This window comes from Microtus ochrogaster, chromosome 22, assembly GCF_000317375.1.
Source record: "Microtus ochrogaster isolate Prairie Vole_2 chromosome 22, MicOch1.0, whole genome shotgun sequence".
NCBI classification, from domain to species: Eukaryota; Metazoa; Chordata; class Mammalia; order Rodentia; family Cricetidae; genus Microtus; species Microtus ochrogaster.
This window is the reverse complement of record NC_022023.1, coordinates 2,437,363-2,443,980: the sequence shown is the minus strand read 5'-3', so window position 1 is coordinate 2,443,980 and position 6,618 is coordinate 2,437,363.

Below are 6,618 nucleotides of genomic sequence, written 5' to 3'. Positions count from 1 at the left end.
AGCTTGTACTGCTCTGGCAGAGGATCCAAGCTTGTTCCCAGCCCACACGTCAGACAGCTCACACCTCTATCTCCAGCTCCTTCGAGGCCTCTGCACTCGCCTGTGTCCATGGAAACCTGAGGCTGCCATTATGCTCTTCCTCCCCTGTTCTCAGCATTACTATTTTTTTATTTTTTGAGACAGTCTGAGTGATTAGCCCAGGCTGGCCTGAGACTCACAGGGATCTGCCTTGCCTGCCTCTGCCCTCTTGTGCTAGAATTAAAGGTGTGCTAATTTTTACTTTTAATTATGTGTATGGATATCATCTGTACATGTGATTATAGGTGTCTAGGGAGGAAAGAGGGTGACGGATCCCCTAGACCTGGAGTTACAGGCAGCTGTGGGCTATGTGATGTTGCTTGGAACTGAACTTCAAGAATAGGATGCACTTTTAACTCTGAGCCATCTCTCCAGCTCTGTCGACCTTGTCTCTTGAGACAGGATCACTCACTGAACCTAGAGTAGACCAGCAAACTCCAGGGATCCTTCTGTCTTCTAGTTCCTGCTCCTCGGCTCCCACTCCCCCTCTCAACTCTAGAGTTATAGATACCGTGTCCCACTACTACGTGAGTGCTAGGGTCCAAACCTGGGTGTGTGTTTGTGCAGAAGGCACTTTGTAGACCTGGCCATCTCCCAGCCCAGCTTCCGTTCCTGTTAGGAGCATGAATTTATAAAATACGTAACTTCTAGTGCGTCTTCCATGAGTCTTAACACGTTTGAAGACTTGCCAATGCTGCCCGGATCAGGGGCGGTCCTCATGTATCAGCCCTTGCGTTACGGTTTCCATAGGGACCTGGATAGTGTTCGCGAGGCTGAACTGCATAGTTCTAGCTTCTGCCAGTTTGTTTTAGAGATATTATGTATCTCTGTCTGGTCTAGAACTCGGCGATCCACCTGCCTCTGCCTCTGTCTCCCAAGTCTTGGGATAAAAGGTGTGTATCACTGTGGCTGGCTCACACCTGAATTTTCTGTGGCCTTTGAAAGAGGGTATCTGAGCAATTTGGGGTTGTCTGCTGATTAGCGCTGGGTCCCACTAAGGATACCCCTCAGTCCAGCATTTTTTTCAGCAATCTTTTTACTGAGTTTCTCATCCTGAAAAGTAAGCCCCCCCCCCCCACAAAAAAAATTTTCTTTTTCTATCTTTTTAAGACAGAATTTTTAAACCAGGTGAGAGGCCAGTTGACAACAGAACCTAAGCAGAGACTGCTCATTTGTTCCCGGTCCCCCAGACCTGAATAACCACACAAAACTATATTAATTACGACACTTTTTGTCCTTTTAGCTCAGACTTCTTGTTAACTAACTCTTTTCATCTTAAATTAACCCATTTCTGTTAATCTGTATCACCATGAGGCTGTGGCCTACCAGTAAGGTTCTGGTGTGTCTCTCTTTCAGCAGCTACATGGTGTCTCCTTGGCTCTGCTACTCTCTATATCTGTGTTTGGATTTCCCACCTGGCTTTACTCTGCTTAGCCATTGGCCAAAACAACTTTATTCATCAACCAATAAAAGCAACACAAGCCGGGCAGTGGTGGCGCACGCCTTTAATCCCAGCACTCGGGAGACAGAGGCAGGCGGATCTCTGTGAGTTCGAGGCCAGCCTGGTCTACAAGAGCTAGTTCCAGGATAGGCACCAAAAACTACAGAGAAACCCTGTCTCAAAAAAAAAAAAAAAAATTAAACCAACACATACACAAGGACATCCCACACCGTCTCTCCTCTTCTGTCTAATTGACAAGGAGGATTCTCACTTTAACACAGTCAAATTGCACATTCAAAACAGTTACCAAGGAAGAATTATACTTAGAATATTTAGTCCATTTACATTTGGCAAATTAAGGAAAATAAACTATGTCTTATCTTTTTGTTTTTTTGTTTTTTTCGAGATGGGGTTTCTCTGTAGCGTTGGATCCTGTCCTGGAACTAGCTCTGTAGACCAGGCTGGCCTCGAACTCACAAAGATCCACCTGCCTCTGCCTCCGGAGTGCTGGGATTAAAGGTGTGTACCACCACTGCCCAGCTCTGTGTTTTATCTTTGTGAGTCTAAATTTGGTATCTGATTTATCTTTTATCATAACTAAGGAAAACTATAATTATCTGTCTTCAACTCTTCAAAGACTCCAGAAGGATATAACATTACCTAAGTAAAAGGAAGTACATTGTAAGCAATTTCCAAAACTCTAGACCTGACAGGCACCCAAAGTTCTTATGTAACATTGGGGCATCCATCCTCAGCCTACAGGAGGCCCGTGGTATCCAGCAGACTTTTTGGCAGTTTCTTTGGTGGAGCAGGAACCCCGAAGGACTGTCTCACCTTTTTCAGGCAAGTTCAGCAGTCATTTCTCTGTGGGTTCTGCATGTCTGGTTCATCAGCTAGTCCAGACAAGAGCAGTTTCTTGCCCAAATGGCTAGCCTTGTCACAGTCCACCGTGGCAGAGGCCTGTTTCAGTGACTGCCACTGTCTTGCGTTCTTCCCGTATCAGGTGTGTGATGAGCGACTGGTCTGCGGTGTAATGATGATCCTTTCAGCACCCACGCTGGAGAGCAGGCGCTGAGTCCAGAGAGAGGACCCCTTATGGTTATGTGGATATTGAATTGTGGTTTTTAAGCCTATTTTCCAAAACGCGGTACAGCCTTAGTACCTATCAGCAGCCAGCACTAAGTGCAAACTCCTGTCTACAAATTTTTCTGCTCTCAGTCTAAATGCATCATAATTTATCCTAGAAATGTGCTCACTCTTCAGTGGGGCGGGGGGGGGGGCAGACTTTCTCATTGGTTGATTGTAGGAATCAGTGGGGCGCCAATTGATTGTAGGGATCTCATTGAGTGTCTTTCAGATGAAGTGGTTCTCTCAACATGGGGGGTAAGTGACCCCTTCACAGGATCACCTAAGACCATCAGAAAACACAGATACTGCCAGGCAGTGGTGGCACACGCCTTTAATCCCAGCACTCGGGAGGCAGAGTCAGGCGGATCTCTGAGTTTGAGGCCAGCCTGGTCTACAAGAGCTAGTTCCAGGACAGGCTCCAAAGCCACAGAGAAACCAGGTCTCAATCCCCCCTCTGCCCCCCCCCCCCAAAAAAAAAAGAAACCACAGATAATTACATTGTGATTCATAAGTAGCAAAATTGGTTATGAAGTAGCAAGAAACAAGAATAAATCACCACACCGGAAGGAGCTGTATGAAAGGGTCACACACAGCATTAGGAAGGTTGAGAGCCCTGTTCTAAGGGATCCGGTGTCAGGAGATTCTGTGACATGTTCTGTGGTTGTGCTACTGCAGGGCATGACTAGACCTACTCTGTCACCTGCAAAGGAGGGATGATGCTTTCAAAGACTGATGTGTCATTCTCTGAGGCTAGACAGTTACGTCCATAACCTTGAGAGAAACAGTCAGCTCAGACTACTTAAAAATGAAACTCAGCCTGCCTCAAGAGGCAGAGGCAGGTGGATCTCTGCGAGTTCAAGGCCAGCCTTGTTTATATAGTCCCAGATTGGGGCTACATATTGAGACCCCATTTCAAAAATGAAAAATAAATAAATTTGTAATTATGAGCAAACCAATATCTACCGATTCTATATTAGGTTTATTCTTTCGTTTTTGAGCTTAATTTTTTGTACCCAAATTATCCTGCTTATATGATCTTGTAGACACTCTTCTCTCATTCCAAGTCTGACTCATTGAAATGTCTCAAAAAAGTAGGGCTAACAGTTCTGTTTTCAAGTCTGTCATTAAAACAAACAAAAACGTGCGTTCAGAAACGTGCCTTACCTAAGTGCACTGGCTGCTCTTTCAGGGCATCCAGCACCCCCTTGAGGCCTTCAGAGGTACTGCATACACTTGGTGCACAAACATACATATAGGTAAAAACCATACACACAACCTAGTGTCTAGTTGGATTTCATAATTTCAAATGAGAAGTCAGGCTAGGTATGGTGGTACATGCATGTAACCCCAGTACTTGGAAGGTAGAGACAGGAGGATCAGGAGTTTGAGGCTAGTCTGGACAGTATAATTAAATAAGAGGAGTATCTTGAGGGATAGATGATAAGGGGGCTAAACAAAATAAAATACAGGGTGACTGGTAGTGCTTGGAATGCTTGAGGTTGCTTTAGAGATTATTGATCATTGCTATACTGCCTAGAACGTAGTTCAGTAGCTATTCCCTATTGGCAAGGTTAGTGTGGGCTTCATTTATTTATTTACTTTGATCCAGGAGTTTGTGGTGCCCAGAGTGGGCTCCAATTTGCCACGTAGCTTAGGATGATTTTTTGGTTTTTCGAGACAGGGTTCCTCTGTGGCTTTGGAGCCTGTCCTGGAACTAGCTCTTGTAGACCAGGCTGGTCTCGAACTCACAGAGATCCGCCTGCCTCTGCCTCCCAAGTGCTGGGATTAAAGGCGTGCGCCACCACCGCCCAGCGCTTAGGATGATTTTGAATTTTTCGTCCTCCCACCTCTGCCTCCTACGGCCGAATCTTAATGTGGTTCTAGGGGTCCAACTCAGGGCCCTTGCGTGTTAGGCGGACACCTCCAGGAGAGACGCTAACTAACTTGTAACCCACCAGCGATTAGAACACATCTTGAAACTTAAAATACAAAATCCCACTAAACAGTTAAGTGTCCTAGAGTCTGTGGTTTTTTAAATAGCACCTTCTGGTCCCTGCTTTTGCTCTGTAAACAGCTGCAATGCACTAGTGTCTGGTTTCCAGAAGGCCAGGTGAGGAGAGGCAGTGCTTATGTGGACAGGAGCAGTGAATTCGGACGAATAATCCTTCCGAATAAACAGTCTACACCGTGGTGCTCGACAGGAGACTGCAGCCATTTCCATAAAACTAACAAGATTGTAGTGGTAAATCCACCCAGATGTAGCCAGCTCCAGCAGGAAAGGCGCTGTTGGAGACCTGAGGGTATGGCTTAGCACCAGAGCACTTACCCGGCATGCGCCCAACCTGGGTTCATCCTCAGCATCACTCAGTCCCCCCACAAAAAGGTCCAGCTGTGCGTAGGGATGGCGGGTAGAGAAACAAGTTGATGTTGTGTTCTGTTGTACATAGAGTAAGCACAGTTCCGTGTGACTAAGTTGTTAGCATGTGCTAGTGTGACAGCCGGGGAAGGGCGCTAAGGATACGGGGGGGGGGGGCATGTTAGTGACAGGATTGCTCATGAGTAGAGAAGAGTACTTGAGGTCACTGGAGATGAGGTACCAGAGTGAGGGAGCGAAGAGGGGTTAGAACTGGAAGTTAGAATTTGAGCTCTTAGATTTTACTGACAGTGCCAAGCTTGTAACTAAAGTGGAACTCAGGTCGAGCAAAGGACACACTATCAAAAGGAGAGACAGCCAAGGAGCTCAGAGGCCAAGACATTGGGAGGATCCCTCTGTGGGCTTCAGTTACCCAGACAGTAACATTCTACAAAGAGGCAGGAACGAGCTCAGAACTGCCTGGGCCTCTGGCTCCACAGGTTCCTGCACACACATGCCACATGTTCACACAGACGCAACGTCAACTTTTTCTTCATGAAGGAAAGAGTTGTTTATTGTGGCTTAATGGGTTTCAGGGGGATGAGAGTCCAGCGTGACAGGAGCAGGAAGCTGACGGAGCACATCTCCAGCCACAAATACAGGACAGAACACAGAAGCAGGGCTAGGTTATGACTCTCGAAGCCCACCCCCAGTGACACACTTCCCCAGAAGCCGCACCTCCTAAACCTTTCCCAGAATAAAAACACTATCAGCTCAAGCAGCCGGCAGGACAGGAAGTTCCACCTCAGGGCCCAGTGGGCAGGAAGTGGCACCCGGAGGAACGCAGGACAAACAGACTCGGTGTTCAGTTCAGAGGTTGGGCCTTTGCAGAGTGGCAGCCCCTTCCCTGTCAAGCCGTGGAGCATGCGTGTTAGTGAAACTAAAGGAAACTCGGCGTCAGTTTTGAAGGCAAGGTGGTTTTAAGGGGAACTGTCATTGTTTGGTAGTGTTGCCAGGATGGCATGCAGGCCTCAAATTGGAAGAGAAGCCAGAACTATGAGTTTTCCTGTAAAAATATATGTGAAAGTGGCCTGATACGGGCCAGGCCTGACAGAACGTACCCTCACAGCTACTTCAGTGAAAGCAGGCCACCGGCTACCTGATGCTATGCAGTTATCGATCGTGCTGTCTCCTTGAGACTTTCTCTAAAAGATTTTATTTGGAGGCAGGTTTAGGGGGTGCACACTTCTGGAGGAAGTTTGCTTGTCCCTGGGGAGAAGGACCTTGAGAGCATATGCATGTAGTTATCTGTCACAATTTTGAAACCTCTCATTTAAAGCACTGTTATGATACATACTGGTGTATGATGACGTTTCTTATCTACCTGACTGGCTTCTGTGTTGGACTTAGTAACACACTGCCCCAGCCACTGTCTGGAGGCTCCCCACCACACAGTGCTGTTACCTGGCAACTTACCAGCTGAATGCTCATAATTACTCAAGCAGGTGATCTCTCTCTCTCACTCTGTCTGTCTGTCTGTCTGTCTGTCTGTCTCTCTCTCTCTCTCTCTCTCTCTCACACACACACACACACACACACACACACACACACACACACA